The following is a 17,723-nucleotide window of genomic DNA, read 5'->3' on the forward strand; positions in this document are numbered from 1 at the left end:
AACCAGGAGAAAAACAAGCATGATAAATGCCTAAATATATACACCTAGGCACACTGTATTCAAACTGCAAAAGTTAAAAATACATATTTTTAAAGCTTTGAAAAAAGTGAGAATAAAAAAAGGGCATATAAAGGAGCAATGGTAAGAATCATATCAGATTTGTCTTTAGAAACTGTGCAAGGATTTGTACTCTGAAAACTATAGAAAACTTATGAAAGGAATTGAGGAAGACACAAAGAAATGGAAAAATATTCCATGCTCATGGATTGGAAGAACAAATATTGTGAAAATGTCTATGCTACACATTCAATGCAATCCCTATCAAAATACCATCAACATTTTTCACAGGGCTGGAACAAATAATCCTAAAAATTGTATAGAACTGAATAGCCAGAGGAATGTTGAAAAAGAAAACCAAAGCTGGTGGCATCACAATTCCGGACTTCAAGCTCTATTACAAAGCTGTAATCATCAAGACATTATGGTACCGGAGCAAAGATAGACACATAGATCAATGGAACAGATTAGAGACCCCAGATATGGGCCCACAATTCTATGGTCAACTAATCTTCGACAAAGCAGGAAAGAATATCCAATGGAAAAAGGGACAGTCTCTTCAACAAATGGTGTTGGGAAAATTGGACAGCAACTTGTAGAAGAATTAAACTGGACCATTTCCTTACACCATACACAAAAATAAACTCAGTGGGTGAAAGACCTAAATGTGAGACAGGAACCCATCAGAATCCTGAAGAACACATTCAGCAACCTCTTCAACCTTGGCCACAACATTTCCTTGCTAGACACATTTCCAAAGGCAAGGGGAAAAAAAAGCCAAAATGAACTACTGGGATTTCACCAAGATAAAAAAATCTTCTGGAGAGCAAAGGAAACAGTTGACAAAACCAAAAGACAACCGACAGAATGGAAGAAGATATTTGCAAATGCTTTATCAGATAAAGGGCTAATATCCAAGATCTATAAAAAACTTATCAAACTCAACACCCAAAAAACAAAGAACCCAGTCAGGAAATGGACAGAAGACATGAACAGATGTTTCTCCAAAGAAGACATACAAATGGTCAACTAACACATGAAAAAATGCTCAACATCAGTTGGCATCAGGGAAATATAAATCAAAACCACAATGAGATACCACCTTACACCAGTCAGAATGGCTAAAATTAACAAGTCAGGAAACAACAAAAGTTGACAAGGATGTGGAGAAAGGGGAACCCTCTTACACTGTTGGTGGGAATGCAAGCTAGTATAGCCATTCTGGAGAACAATATGGAGGTTCCTCAAAAAGTGAAAAATAGAGCTATTCTATGACCCCGCAATTGCACTAGTAGGTATTTACCCAAAGGATACAAACATAGTGATCTGAAGGGGCACATGCACTTCGATGTTTATAGCAGCAATGTCCACAATAGCCAACTGTGGAGACAGCCCAGATGTCCATCGACAGATGAATGGATAAAGAAGATGTGGTGTATATATAATGGAGTATTACCCAGCCATCAAAAAAAAAAAAAAAATGAAATCTTGCCATTTGCAATGACATGGATGAAACTAGAGGGTAATATGTTAAGTGAAATAACTCAATCAGAAAGACAATTATCATATGATTTCACTCATATGTGGAATTTAAGAAACAAAACAGAGGATTGTAGGGGAAGGGAGGGAAAAATAAAACAAGACAAAATCAGAGAGAGAGACAAACCATAAGAGACTCTAAATCATAGGAAACAAACTGAGGGTTGCTGGAGGGAGGGGGGTGGGGGGATGGGATAACTGGGTGATCGGCAGGGAGAACATGTGATGTAATGAACACTGGGTGTTATATGCAACTGATGAATAACTGAACTCTAGCTCTGAAACTAATGATACACTATATGTTAATTAATAGAATATAAATAAAATAAAATAAAATAAAATAAAGAAACTGTGCATAAAAGAAGAGGGTGGAATGAAATGCATAGTGTTGAAAAAAAGTGAAACCCACAAATCTAATGTCCTGGATCCAGTGAAAGTATCTTTCAAAAGTGAAAAAGAAATTACTTCCTCGGAGAAACAAAAATTGGAGAAATTTGTTGCTTATATTTTATTTGTTTCTTCAGAAACAAGAAAATGGTATAGGGCAGAAATTTGGATAATAAATAAAGACAGAAGAGCATTAGAAAAGAAGTAAATGAAGGTAAAAGAAAAGCTTTTATTTTGTAATTCTTAATGAAGTAAGAGGTAATAGTATGTTCAAAATAATTATAGCAACAATTTATTCAGTGGATATAGCTAATGGATAAGTAAAATGAAGACAACAGGATGGAAGGGATGAAAGTGAAGAATTAGAAATGCTTCCTTACAAGGTACTTTTTCTACTCATAAACCAGTATAAAGTTATTTGAAATAGAACTGGGTTATATGTAAATGTATATTGCCAACCTAGGACAACTAATAATTTTTAAAAAAGTATAATTGATATGCTAAAAAGAAGAAAAAATGGAATCATATAAAATATTCAATTAAAACCAAGAAAGCAAAAAAAAAAAAAGAGTAGAAGATAAAAATAAAAATAAGGAAAAAGGGACCCCAGATAACATGATGCTCAATGGTGAAAAGCTGAAAGCTTTTCATCTAAGATCAGGAAAAAGACAAAGAATGTCCATTCATTATTTTTATTCAATATAGTAGTAGGGTCCTAGCCACAGGAATTAGGCAAGAGAAGGAAATAAAAAATACTAAAATCAGAAAGAAAAAATAAAACTCTCTCTATTTGCAGATGACATGGTATTATGTACATAAAAAATGTACAGAAATCTGTTGGAACTAATAAAAGAATTCAGAAAAATTTCAAGATACAAATTTAATATATAAAAAGTCGCATTTCCATGCATTAATGACAAACTATCAGAAACAGAAATTTAAAAAATAATTCCATGTATGATTACATCATAAAGAATGAGATACCTAGGAATATATTTAACCAAGGAGGTGAAAGATCTCTACACTGAACATTTTAAGACATTGATAAAAGAAAAAGAAGAAGACACAATAAGTAGAAAAATATCCTGTGTGAACATGGGACTGGAAAAACTAAGATTGTTAGAATCCATTTAACTGAAAGCAATTTGTGGATTCAATGCAATCACTATCAAATTTCAAATGACATTTTTCATAGAAATAGAACAAACAACCTTAAAATTTCTATGGAACAACAAAAGATCATGAATAGTCAAAGCAGTCCTAAGAAAAAAGAACAAAGCTGGAAGCATCATGCTTCCTGATATCAAACTATATTATAAAACTCTAGTAATCAAAACAATATGGTATTGAAAAAAACAGATACATAGAATACAGAGCCCAGAAATAGATGCTTGTAGAAATAAACCCTGTGTACATGATCAATTAATTTATGACAAAATAGCCAACAGTATAAATGGGGAAAGTATAGTCTCATCAATAATGATGTTGGGAAAACTGGATAGCCACATGCAACTTTATACTTACAGAATGATAAATTAAATGGGCAAATTTCTAGAAGGAAACAAAATACCACATTAACTCATTAAGAAATATTAGAACAGACCTATAGATATTAAAGATATTAAATTGGTAATTCAAAAGCTTTCTTAGAAATAAAAAGCCCAGGATCAGATGGCATTACTGATAAATTCTATCAAACTTTTTTTTTTTTTAAGATTTTATTTATTTATTTGAGAGAGAGAGAATGAGAGACAGCACGAGAGGGAAGAGGGCAGAGGGAGAAGCAGACCCCCTGCTGAGCAGGGAGCCTGATGTGGGACTCGATCCCGGGACTCCAGGATCATGACCTGAGCCGAAGGCAGTCGCTCAACCAACTGAGCCACCCAGGCGCCCCTCTATCAAACTTTTAAGGAAGAATTAATACCAGTCTTTCATATATAATTCTAACAAATTGAAAAGGAGTCAATACTTCCTAACATCCTCTGGCCAATATTACCATAATATTAAAATGCATATTTATGAAACAACTTCCAAAAACACTAGAAAACTTGACCTAGCAACACATAAAAACATTATACACCAAACCCTGCAGTGTGTATCACTAGAATGAAAGACAGCTTAACATAAGAAAAAAATCAATTAATGTAAAATCCTATGTTATTAAAGTAACTTAAAATGTGATTATCTCAATAATGCAGAAAAAATCTTTTGGCAAAATATAACACCATTTCATAATGAAAATACTCAACAGACTAGAAGGAAGGCAACTCCCTCGTTCTGATAAAGAGCAGCTTTGAAAAACCCTCAGCAGGCAATATTCTTAATAATTAAAGACTAAAGACTTTCTTGGTAAGTTCTGAAACAAAAGTACTTGTTTTTGCCCCTTCTATTCATCTGTGACAGAAAGTTCTAGTAGCACAATTAGGCAAGGAAATGGAATAACAGGCATCCATATTGGAAGAAATAAATAAAACTATATTTATTTGTAAATGGCATGGTCTTCTAGGTAGAAGATTCTATAAAATCCCCACACAAAAAAATAGAGCTAATAAACCAGTTAAAAAGAGTTGCAACTACAACAACAGCATAAAATGAGTTATATTTTTATAAACTAGCAATAGTTTTTTAAGGAAATCAAGGAAGCAATTCCTTTTGCATTAGCATTGAAAATAATAAAACAAATTCACTTAGAATAAATTTAACAAAAGCAGAACAAAACATGTACAATGAAAAACACAACATTGTAGGAAGTTAAAGACGTAAATAATTAGAAAGGCATTACATTTTCACTGATTGTAGGACAATATTATTAAGAGAATTATACTAAGAGAATTATACTTTAATTATTAAGAGAATTATACTTTACAAACTGATCTATAGATTACATGATTACATGATTACATACACCACAATTGGCTTTCTTGCAAAAATTGATGAGCAACTGGTTCTAATATTTATATAGAATTTCTAAGGACTGAAGTTATCAAATCCAATCTTGAAATAGAAGAATAAAGTTAAAAGACTCACACTTTTAGATTTCAATACTTACTTCAAAGCTACAGTAACCAGGAAGTGTGATGGGGCTATAAGGAAAGACATAAACAAAAGAATGTAATTAAGATTCCAGAAATAAACCCTTACATTTGTAGCAAATGGATTTTCAACAAAAATGCTAAAAGAATTGGGTAGGAAAAGTAGTCTTTTCAACAACTTGTTGTGGGACAACTGGATGTACACAGACAAAATAATCAAGTATCACTTCATCACACCATAAATAATAATTAGCTTAAAATGGATTATATGGGGCGCCTGGGTGGCTCAGTTGGTTGAGAGACTGCCTTCGGCTAAGGTCATGATCCTGGAGTCCCGGGATCGAGTCCCACATCGGGCTCCCTGCTCGGCAGGGAGTCTGCTTCTCCCTCTGACCCTCCTCCCTCTCATGCTCTCTGTCTCTCATTCTCTCTCTCTCAAATAAAAAAAAAAAAATCTTAAAAAAAATAAAATAAAATGGATTATATGTCTAAATATATGAGCTAAAACTATAAAAGTCTTAGAATAGAACACTGAATTAAGCCTTCATGAAATTTGGTTAGGCAATGGTTTCTTATGATAGGAAACAAAAGCTCAAGTAACAAATAAAAAATACATAAATTAGTAAAATTAATAAATTTGGTGCTACATATGGTGCCACTAAGAAAAGTGAAAGACAACATACAGAATGAAGCAAAAGATTTCAAACTATGTCTGATAAAGAAATTGTATCCAGAACGTATAAAAACTCTATGTCTCAGTAATAAAAAGACAAATGACCCAATTAAAAAATGGGTGAAGCATTTGAATAAATGTTTCTCCAATGATGGTATGTAATTGGACGATCAGCATATGAAAACACATTTAACATTATTAGGGAAATTAAAGTCAAACCACTAGGATTGCTCTACTCAAAAAGATACTATCTAGTGCTAAATGTGAGGATAAGAAAGAATTGGAATGCTCATGCATTGCTGTTGGGAATGTAAAATAGTGTAGTCAAATGGAAAGACAATTTAGCAGTCCCTAAAAATGTTAAACACTAAGTTGCTTTATGAATTAGCAAGGCATATTCAATATTCAAAAATCAAACTGTAATCTGCCATATTAATGGGCTAAAGAAGAAAATATACAGTCCTATCAATTGATGCAGAAACCACAGTTGACAAAATCCAACACTCATTCATGACAAGACTGTCAACAGTTTAAGAATAAATGGAAAAAAAGCAACTCATCTTGAGAGAGAACATCTACAAAAACCACACAGCTAACATGATATGTATAGTGGTAGAATAAATGCTTTTCCAGTATTTATGAACAAGGCAAGAATATTCACTCTCATTCTTACTCAAAACAGTCCTGGAAAGTAAATGTCATACATTGTGGAAATGAAAAAAATAAAACTATACCTATTTAGGGGCGCATGGGTGGCTTAGTCATTAAGTGTCTGCCTTCTGCTCAGGTCATGATCCTGGGGTCCTGGGATTGAGCCCTGCATCGGGCTCCCTACTCGGCAGGAAGCCTGCTTCTCCCTCTCCCACCCCCCCTGCTTGGGTTGCCTCTCTTGCTGTCTCTCTCTCTGTCAAATAAATAAATAAAATCTTAAAAAAAACCCCAAACCTATCCCTATTTGCCAATGACATAATTAAAAAAATCAAAATGTATCTGCAGAAAACTCCTAGAAATAATGTATGAGTTGAGCGAGATTATAGGATATAAGATAAATACAGAAAATTCATTTGCATTTCCACATACTAACAATAAACATGAGGAAACAAAAATTAAAAAACACAGTACATTCAAAATCTTGGCAGAAGTAAATATTTTGGTAAAAATTTAACAAAACATGTACAGAATCTGTATGCTGGACGTGAGAAAATGTTGCTGATTCAAATCAAAGAAGATTTAAACATATGGAGAGAAATAATATGTTCAAGGACTCATGGACTCCATGATTATGGAAGACTCATCATAGTAAAGAGGTCGGTTCTCACCCAAGTTGACCTATAGATTGAATGTGAAATACTAGCAATTGTTTTTGTAATTTGGCTTGGTTTATTGTATTTTTCATGTTTTTTTTTTACATTTTTAAATTTTATTATGTTATTTTAATCACCATATTAGTTTTCACCAATCATTAGTTTTTGATGTAGTGTTCCATGATTCATTGTTTGCGTATAACACCTAGTGCTCCATTCAGTACTTGCCCTCTTTGATACCCATCACCAGGCTAACACATCCCCCCACCCCCTCCCCTCTAGAACCCTCAGTTTGTCTCTCAGAGTCCATAGTTTCTCATGGTTTGTCTCCCCCTCTGATTTCCCCCCTTCATTTTTCCCTTCCTACTATCTTTTTTTTTTTTTTTTTAAACATATAATGTATTATTTGTTTCAGAGGTACAGGTCTGTGATTCATCAGTCTTATACAATTCAGAACGCTTACCATAGCACATGCCCTCCCCAATGTCTATCATCCAGCCACCCCACCCCTCCCAACCCCCACCACTCCAGCAACCCTCAGTTTGTTTCCTGAGATTAAGAATTCCTCATATCAGTGAGGTCATATGATACATGTCTTTCTCTGATTGACTTATTTCGCTCAGCATAACACCCTCCAGTTCCATCCACGTCGTTGCAAATGGCAAGATCTCATTCCTTTTAATGACTGCATAATATTCCATTGTGTGTGTGTGTGTGTGTGTGTGTACACACCACATACTAGCAATTTTTTATAGACAGATGAGAATATTCTAAAGCAAAAGCTCTGGTGCTAGAATAGCCAAAGTAATCATTAAATGCATAAGCATTCCAATTCCTTCACATCTTCATAGTCAGCTGTGTGCTTTTTGTAGATCAAGATGAGTTAGCTTCCATTTATTCTAAAATTGTTGAAAGTTTTGTCAGAAACTAATACAATATCGGTTGTAATATTGTACTAGTTTTCCAAGTTTTTACCATTGAAGGAGAGTGTGTAAAGGGTACATAGGATCTGTCTCTGTTAACTCTTAAAAGTGCATGTCAATCAAAATTTACTCAAAAAGTTTTTTGAGAAGAAAATAACATTATGTACAGGCAAAATTACATTTGAGTATTCTCCATTGTGTTCTTAAAATATGGTGCTCATATTTATGTACACAGTTCTGTACTACAAATATGTATAATAGGCATGTGTAAACTTTTAGTATTTTACCATGTATAATAGCTTCCATATTGCAAACCAGAATCTGACACAGGCAAAAAAAAAAAAAGAAGAAGAAGAAGAAAAATAACACAGACAGACACACACAGACACAGACACACGCACACACACACATATGGTTTTTGCCTTCAAGGATTCTGTAAGCTGGTAAGATAATGAGGCACATAGAAATGACTGTGGTACAAGGCCCTATGTGGTAAGCTACATAAAAGACATACACACATTTACCATGTGAGCAGGGAAGGGAGCTAGCAATGCTTTTTGGAAAAGTACATGGAACATAGGCCTTTTGTGGTAATCTTTAAGGATAAGACAATTTTTATAAACATAAATTAGTAGTAGGGATAAAATAAGGGTGACAGAAATAGCTTAAACAAGGATATAAAGGCATGAAACATGAGAGGACAAAATATAAACAACCCATTTCTACCAGATCAATAACTATATGTGACGATGTTGTCAGGGAAAAAAAAAAAAAAAAAAATCAAAGCCAGATTTTAGAAGGCCTTGAATGCCAGGTTAAGAATTTTATATTTGTCCTATAGGTGGTTAGAGTCATTTAAGGTTTTTCAATAAGACTACACAGATATAAACTAAGAAGTCTGATAAAAAAAAAAAAAAAAAAAACTTGCATGTATGTGAAAATTTTCCATTTTATCCTAAATAAAAAATGAACAAAATGAAACAAGAAATATGAAAAGTATTTTAACAAATAACTCTGTCATCTTGTGAATTAAAAACCAAAGTCTTCTATGATTGGGGTACAAGAGGTCTTCTGTAATTAGGCTATTGAAATATTCCAGGCCAGGGCAGAGAGCAGCCCCGTTGCCTGTCCTACGGAAACCTGCCTGCGAGGAGGGGTGGTGACCGCTGCCCGGTCCCATTGTCCCGATGCCCAGCGCCAACCAAAGCCGCAAGAGTCGGGAGAAGCCGCGGGAGATCATGGATGCGGCGGAAGATCATGCTAAAGAAAGATATGGAGTATCTTCAATGATGCAATCACAAGAAAAACCAGATCGAGTTTTGGTTCGGGTTAGTGACTTGACAGTACACAAAGCTGATGAAGTTGTTTGGGTGCGTGCAAGGGTTCATGCAAGTAGAGCTAAAGGGAAGCAGTGTTTCTTAGTCCTACGTCAGCAGCAGTTTAATGTCCAGGCACTCGTGGCGGTGGGAGACCATGCAAGCAAGCAGATGGTTAAATTTGCTGCCAACATTAACAAAGAGAGCATCGTAGATGTAGAAGGTGTAGTGAGAAAAGTGAATCAGAAAATGGAAGCTGTACACAGCAAGACGTAGAGTTACATGTTCAAAAGATTTATGTGATCAGTTTGGCTGAACCCCGCCTGCCCCTGCAGCTGGATGATGCTATCCGGCCTGAGGTGGAAGGAGAAGAGGAAGGAAGAGCTACTGTTAACCAGGATACAAGATTAGACAACAGAGTCATTGATCTTAGGACATCAACTAGTCAGGCAGTCTTCTGTCTCCAGTCTGGCATCTGCCATCTTTTCAGAGAAACTTTAATTCACAAGGGTTTTATGGAGATCCAAACTCCTAAAATTATCTCAGCTGCCAGTGAAGGAGGAGCAATGTATTTACTGTGTCATATTTTAAAAATAATGCATACCTGGCCCAGTCCCCACAGCTGTACAAGCAAATGTGTATTTGTGCTGATTTTGAGAAGGTTTTCTGTATTGGACCAGTATTCAGAGCTGAAGACTCAAACACCCACAGACATCTAACTGAATTTGTTGGTTTGGACATTGAAATGGCTTTTAATTACCATTACCATGAAGTTGTGGAAGAAATTGCTGACACCTTAGTACAAATATTCAAAGGACTCCAAAAAAGGTTTCAAACTGAAATTCAGACAGTGAATAAACAATTCCCGTGTGAGCCATTCAAATTTTTGGAGCCAACTTTAAGACTTGAGTATTGTGAAGCATTGGCTATGCTTAGGGAAGCTGGAATCGAAATGGGAGATGGAGAAGATCTGAGTACACCAACTGAAAAACTCTTGGGTCGTTTGGTAAAGGAAAAGTATGATACAGACTTTTATATTCTTGATAAATATCCATTGGCTGTAAGACCTTTCTATACCGTGCCTGACCCAAGAAATCCTAAACAGTCCAACTCTTATGTTCATGAGAGGAGAAGAAATACTATCAGGAGCTCAAAGAACACATGATCCTCAGCTGCTAACAGAGCAAGCCTTACATCATGGAATTGATGTGGAGAGAATTAAGGCATACATTGATTCCTTCCGCTTTGGAGCTCATGCTGGCGGAGGCATTGGGTTGGAACGAGTGACGATGCTTTTTTTGGGATTGCACAATGTTCGTCAGACCTCAATGTTTCCCCGTGATCCCAAATGACTCACTCCTTAAAGAAAGCTATGCTTTCTTTATTCTTTCCAGTAACGTGCTATTGATCAGGCTATCCTTAGTTACTTAAAATATGCAATGGAGTAAATGTCTTCTCTAAAATGCCACAGTTACTTTGGATTAATTCACTATAGGTTACTTTAAAAGAGAAGATTTTTATAACTTTGGACATGCTTCAGTAGGAAATGGTTGAACATTTTAATGAAAAACTGGTTATGTTAAAAATTCATATTGCATGGGGCGCCTGGGTGGCTCAGTTGGTTAAGTGACTGCCTTCGGCTCAGGTCATGATCCTGGAGTCCCGGGATCGAGTCCCACATCGGGCTCCCTGCTCGGCAGGGAGTCTGCTTCTCCCTCTGACCCTCCCCCCTCTCATGTACTCACTCTCTCTCATTCTCTCTCTCTCAAATAAATAAATAAAATCTTTAAAAAAAATTCATATTGCATTAGTACAATAAATGTTAACAATTTTAAACAGAAAAAAAAAAAAAAAAAAAGAAATATTCCAGGCCAGAGGAACTGAGATTTGCATGGTCTTTGAAAGAACTGAGTTGAAGAAATTGTGAAAGATGAAATGCAATGGGGTCACTTATGTCAAGGGATTTGAAATGGAGCCAGGAAGCCATCGAGGAGGTGAGCCTTATGCACATCCCCACTGGTGAAACCATGAACTTTTGAACTCAGCCAAACCACAGATGTTTCAAGGACTCTGCCTGAAAAACTTGCAACTTGATATAGTAACAGGATTTTTCATAGTGATAGCCCTAGCAACCAATTATGTTTAGCCAAGATTAGTTTTCTGCTGCCAACACCAATCAAAATTTCTTTGTACATGACATATACAAGCGTTTCCTTTTGTCTTTAAAATCACTAACCCCAAATGAATGCTTTTGTTTTATTTCAGTTCTACCTCTTTTCTCAGCTAAGATGGATTCAAGAGCCCTTCTGTCCTGTAAGCTCAATGAGGGAAGGACTCATAGTCTCTGTTCAGGGCTTTAGGCTCAGCATTTTGCATGGTGTTTGGAATGGAACAACAGATCAATATGTATTTTATTTATTTATTATTTTTTAAAGATTTATTTATTAATTTGAGAGAGAGAGAGTGTGGTCAGGGGAAGGGGCAGAGGGAGAGGGTGAGAGAGAACCTCAAGCAGACTCCCCACAGAGTGCGGAGCCTGTTGTCGTCGCAAGGCTTGATCTCATGACTCTTAAGATGGTGAACTGAGCCCAAATTAAGAGTCGGCTGCTTAACTGACTGAGCCCCCGGGTGTCCCTTAATATGTCTTTTAAACGATTTATGCATGCTCACATACATTAAACAGAATCACTAGGCTTAGTGGATATTGATTCTGTGTGTCAAAGAGAAAGGGAAGTCGTAAAAGCAAAGCTGTTGAGGCACCGGTGTGTGTGCCCTGTGAAATATGAGACAATCACAGCTCAGCTGTCTGCAGCGCCTTTGGGCATAGTTGGAATAAGGTGAAAGTTACTCTAAATATGCTCTTGTTGCCTCTGTTATTGCTACTTAGAAACACACAGTCAGAGTCAGAGAAATAGATGAACCGGGTTATTTTTTCTGAGGGAAAACATGAGATACTATGTACCAAATTCAAATCAACAATGAGTGCTTTGAGGTTGGATGATTAAATGGAATAACAATATCCCTGGCAAACATGATTTGAGGTAAGATTATAGAAGCATGTGAGAAATGGAAAGTATTAAAAATGTGTTCGTTTTTGGTATTTCATCCCTAACCCTTTCTGAAGATGCATTATTATGCCAACAAACTAAGAATAATGATGGCGACATTTACTGAACAAGTACAAACAGTATAACTTTCCATTTTAATGCACCATATTTCTCATGTTTATCTGGAACTCGGAAATTTTTTACGTCCAAATTCATAGTGTTTTTCTTTTTCATTTCTTTTTAAAATAACAAATACTTTTGGCATCTGCTTAAAGTTTGAAGATCTAGGAGGCTTTCTGGTAATGAATAGGTGGTGACATCATTTTAATCAGCTCTAGATGAGCTGTTTCTGTTACTGATTATATTTACATGGGGTTTGTTTTATACCTACATAGATTTCTTACAGCAATTTGCTTTCCAAGAATTAAATTGCAGGCTAAAAATTTAAGGTATAATACAGCTTTCTTTCATCAGGATGATTCAACTGAGCTTAATTAGGGAGTTTGCTAGCCTGTTTGTACTTGAGTTTACTTTCTAAACATTTTGACTTGGAAAATCCTGTAGCGAAAATTCTTTGGGGAGCTGCTTGTGTTTAAGTTAAGGTATATACTATGCATACTCAGCTATAATAGTATCTATTTGTTAATTAATTGCTGATTGTTGTGGCTTTCTCAAACATTCACTTGGCTAGTTTGTATTACATTTCCCTGAATTCTCACTCTGTATAATTCTGGTTAGGGTGGGCAGTAAAGAATATCCTTATGCAAGATTTGAGGGGCAGGGGTGAAGCAAGGACTTCTGTGTAGCTCCCACATACGTTCGTTTCCCTGCTGGCTGAGCTTGCTGGCCTGAATTACTGGCCAGGCTTGCTGACGTCTTCCCCTGAATCCTTTAGCATCTTTGTTCCCTTGGCCAGGTGTGTACACTGAGCTCTGTAACAAAGAGCTCAGACTTCTGCAAGGCCCCCATACTGTTAAGATCCTGCATAAGAACCCAGAGGGAAAAGCAACTATAACTGTGACAACAAAATGATACATAGTATGTTAAATTGTTAAGCGTTGTAGAGAAAACATTGATCAGTGTTATGAGGATAGGACTTGCTGAAAGGGGATAGATGCACATTTCAATTTCAAACAGAAAGGTCAGTGTGGGTCTCCTGGAGATGACGTTTAAACAAAAACTTGAAGCAAGTGAGAGGATTAACAACATCAATGAAGAATATTTTATATCCTGGAAACAGCCATGCCAAGGCCCTACAGTGAGTTCATGACTGATATGGCTGAGCCATGGCAAGGAAGCCAGAATGGTTGGAATGAAGGGAGAAAGGGAGAAGATGAGAAAGGAAGTCAGAGATTTAATGGGGAAATACCAGGAAGACTCTTATCTGAAGACTAGGCATCTTCTACTAGGGATTGGGCTTATAGTGGAGTGAGGCGGGAACCATCTTTGGGTTTGAACTGAGGATTGACATGGTCAGACCAAAACATTTTTGGAAATTCATCCCACCTGCTGCAGGAAAAATTGACATTAGTGGCTAAAGTCAAGTCCTAAAGACCAGTAAGAGGCATAGAGTAACCATGTGAACATTATGATGGTTCCTGACAAGGGAGATTGCAGAGGAGGTGGTGGGAAAAGTTAGTATATGGATGTACTTTACAGCAGAGTCAACAGCATTCCCTGATGGATTAGATGTGAAGTTGACTAAGAGAGACAAGTCATGGATGACCCCATAGCTGGAGCCCTGTGAATCAGGAAGGACTGAGTTGCTATCCCTGGAGATGAGGAAGGCTCTGGGTGTAACCTATTTTGGCGGTAATATCAGGGGTTTATTTTTTGATGGATTGAATTGAAAATGCTATTAGATATCCAAAGTAAAATTGCTAATAGGAGTGGAATATAATTTTTCAAAGGGTACTAATGAGTTTGAATAGCTGCCTGTTGGAGAATCAGAATACAAAGAGGTTCCGAGAACTCTTTGATAAAAAGCCTTTTAGATTTTGTTTAAGGAAAAGTGTCTATCAGTTGCCTGGTCAAAGCATCCTCTGGCAAATATAGGTAAGTAATACTTCTTATTAATTCATGAAGTTGTTCCATGGAACAATTTGGCAAGTGATGATAACTGATACCACATATTTTTTTGATACCATATATTTTATATATATGATAAGCCAAGCAAATTTAGGGAAATCCGGATTTACAAAATTAATACTGAACCATTATATGTTGGAAAGTATTATTTAAAGAATTCACAAGCCCTGATGTATGAAAGGTGTTTTCATTATTAAAAAAAAAAAAAAAAAAAAAAAAACAAAAAAAACTTCTCAAGAATGTATCTATTGAGTGTAGAAAAGTATCCCTGTGTCTTATATTAATGTTTTCTTAGTAGACCCATGTGGTGTGGGATCAGATTTGGTGATATCTCACTATCATTTTCCTTCTTCTCTCCTCCTTTTTCTCTCCTCCTGAACCATGCATACAGGAAAAACTCATCCAGTCATTAAACCAATAATGATTGCTAGCCATTGCTCTAGAGGCTGATGTTGGACAAGGAACAGAGAATAGCAGTGTGCCTACGAGTTTACACACCAGTGAGAAGAGATTGATAATAAACACCTAAGCTAGTAATAAAATAGACTGTGATATTTGCTGTAAAATAAAATAAAGTGGGTAACAAGGTAGAGTTTAACAGTAGAGATATGCCAATTTATGTAGGGAAAACCAAGGATATCCTAGTTCTATAAAGACAAAAAAAAATATCATGAAAGGGTAACAAGTAGTCCTCCACAAGCTATCTGGTCATTGGCCAAATGGGAAAAAAGGATGGAAAAAGGCATGGTTCCCTTAGCCAGACTTTTCTGAGTTCTCCTGACATGTTTAGAGAAAGATTGAGCAGATAGTACAGAAAGTTTCCACACACTCCCTCTGCACATAGTTTATCTTCCTATTAGCCACTTGTAAGATTAGTGGAATACATTTGTTATAATCAGTGAACCAATATATTATTATTAACTAAAATCCATAGTTTACACTAAGGTCGACATTTTGTGTTGTACAGGTCTGTGGGTTTTGACAAATGCATAATATCATCTATGTATCATTACAGCATCATGCAGAATAGTTTCAGCACTCTAAAAATCAACTGTGCTTCACCTCTTCAATCCCAGCCATCTCCAAAATCCCTGGCAAGCATTGATCTTTTATTGTCTCTATAGTTTTGCTTTTTCCAGAATTTTATATAGTTGGAATCATAATGTAACTTTTTAAGATTGGTTTCTTTCACTTATATGCATTTAACATTTCCCATGTCTTTTTTGTAAATTGATGTCTCATTTTTTTTTTTTATTGCTGAATGATATTCCATTGTATGGATATACCATAATTTGTTTACCAACTTACCTAGAAGGGCATGTTGGTTGCCTCTAGTTTGTGATTATTATACACAAAGCTGCCATAAACATTTGTGTGCAGTTCTTTGTGTAATTATGTTTTCAAATCAGTCGGGTAATGCTATAGGAATAGGCTTGGTCATTCACATGGTAACACTATACTTAGATTCGTAAGAAACTTCAAAACTGTCTTCCAAAGTGGCTGTACCATTGTACTTTCCCACTGGCATGAATGAAAGTTCCTGGTACGCTATCTGCATCCTCACCAGAATGTTTTATTGTCAGGTGTTTGTAAAATTTTATCTTTTCTTTTTTTTTTTTTTAAGATTTTATTTATTTATTTGACAGAGAGAGAGATAGCGAGAGCAAGAACACAGCAGGGGGAGTGGGAGAGGGAGAAGCAGGCTTCCCGCAGAGCAGGGAGCCCGATGCGGGGCTCGATCCCAGGATCCTGGGGTCATGACCTGAGCTGAAGGCAGACGCTTAACGACTGAGCCACCCAGGTGCCCCAAATTTTATCTTTTCTAATAGATGTGTAGTGGTGTCTCATTCTGCATTTAATTTGCATTCCCTGTTTTAGGGCTTTCTATCCACTGATCTCTGTGTCTATTCTTGCACCACTATCACATACAACTTTATAGTAAATCATGAAGTCAGATAGTGTGAGTTGCCCAACTTGTTCTTTAGTGTTGTTTTGGCTATGCTGGGTCTTTTGTCTTTTCATGTAAACTTTAGAATCAGCATGTCTATATCCACAAAATATCTTGTAATTTTGATTGGGATTGCAATGAATCTACAGATCAAACTGGGTAGACCTGTCATCCTAACAATTCTGAGTCTTCCAAAAGTGCTGAAGAGGTTTATAAATGTTAATTAGATCCAGTTGATTGATGCTGCTCTTCAGTTCACACATGTCCTTATAACTGTCTGCCTCCTGTATGTGTCCATTTCCGACACAGTGGTGTTGAAATTTGATAGAGGGATGTTGAAGTATTCAACTATAATAGTGGATTCATCTATTTCTTCTAGTAGTTCTAGCAATTTATACCTCATCTATTTTGACTCTATTGTTAGATGCATACACATTAAATGTTGTAATGTCTTTTTGGAGAACTGATCACTTTATAATTATTCAGTTATTTTCTTCATCACTGATAATATCCCTTGTTCTGAAGTCTAATTTGATATTAATATAGTTACTCTAGCTTTCTTTGGATTAGTGTTAACAGATATATCTTTCTCCATCCTTTTACTCTATGTTTTCTTTTTAAGGGGAGCTTCTTGTTAACAACATATTTTTTTTAATCCACTCTGACAGTGTTTGTCTTTGAATTGGTGTATTTAGATCATTGATGTTTAAAATGATTATATAGTTGGATTAAATTCTACAATATTTGTAACTCTTTTCTATTTGTTATACTTGTTCTTTTATTTTTTTATTCTTCCCTTTTTCTGCTTTCTGTTATTAAGTTATTCTATTAAATTCTATTTTTTTCTCCTAGCATATCAGTTATAATCTTAAAAAAATTTTCATAGTGCTTGTTCTAGAGTTTGCAATATGCAATTATGAGTGATCTAAGTCCACTTTATTTTTTAAATTTTTTAAAAAGATTTTATTTATTCATTTGACACAGAGAGAGAACAAGCAGGGGGAGAGGCAGGGGCAGAGGGAGAGGGAGAAGCAGACTTCCTGCTGAACAAGGAGCCTGATGTGGGGCTCGATCCCAGGATCCTGGGACCATGACTTGAGCCAAAGGCAGATGCTTAACCGACTGAGCCACCCAGGTGCCCCTAAGTCCACTTTCAAATATTACCATAACACTTCACAAGTAGTGCAGGTACCTCACAACCCTTACAACAGAGTACTTACAAGTCCTCACTTTCTTTGTTATGACATTGCTCTCACTCATTTATCCATGTGCTATAATCACCCAGTACATGGTTGCTATTATTACTTTGTACAGTTACCTATTAGATCAATTTGGAACATGAAAAATAAAATACTTTATTATTTTCTTTCTTTCTTTCTTTCTTTCTTTCTTTCTTTCTTTCTTTCTTT

General features: G+C 35.9%; 1 protein-coding gene and 1 pseudogene across 1 annotated transcript in view; both read left to right on the forward strand.

Moving 5' to 3' along the window:
• The window catches only part of SNTG1 (syntrophin gamma 1), a 956,725-nt gene that overhangs the window by 411,042 nt on the left and 527,960 nt on the right, over positions 1 to 17,723 (forward strand). The window lies entirely within an intron of this gene.
• LOC118014809 lies at positions 9,084 to 10,595 on the forward strand (annotated as a pseudogene).

This window comes from Mirounga leonina, unplaced genomic scaffold (genome assembly GCF_011800145.1).
Source record: "Mirounga leonina isolate KUSES-001 unplaced genomic scaffold, KU_Mleo_1.0 Mir_165, whole genome shotgun sequence".
Classification (NCBI taxonomy): Eukaryota; Metazoa; Chordata; class Mammalia; order Carnivora; family Phocidae; genus Mirounga; species Mirounga leonina.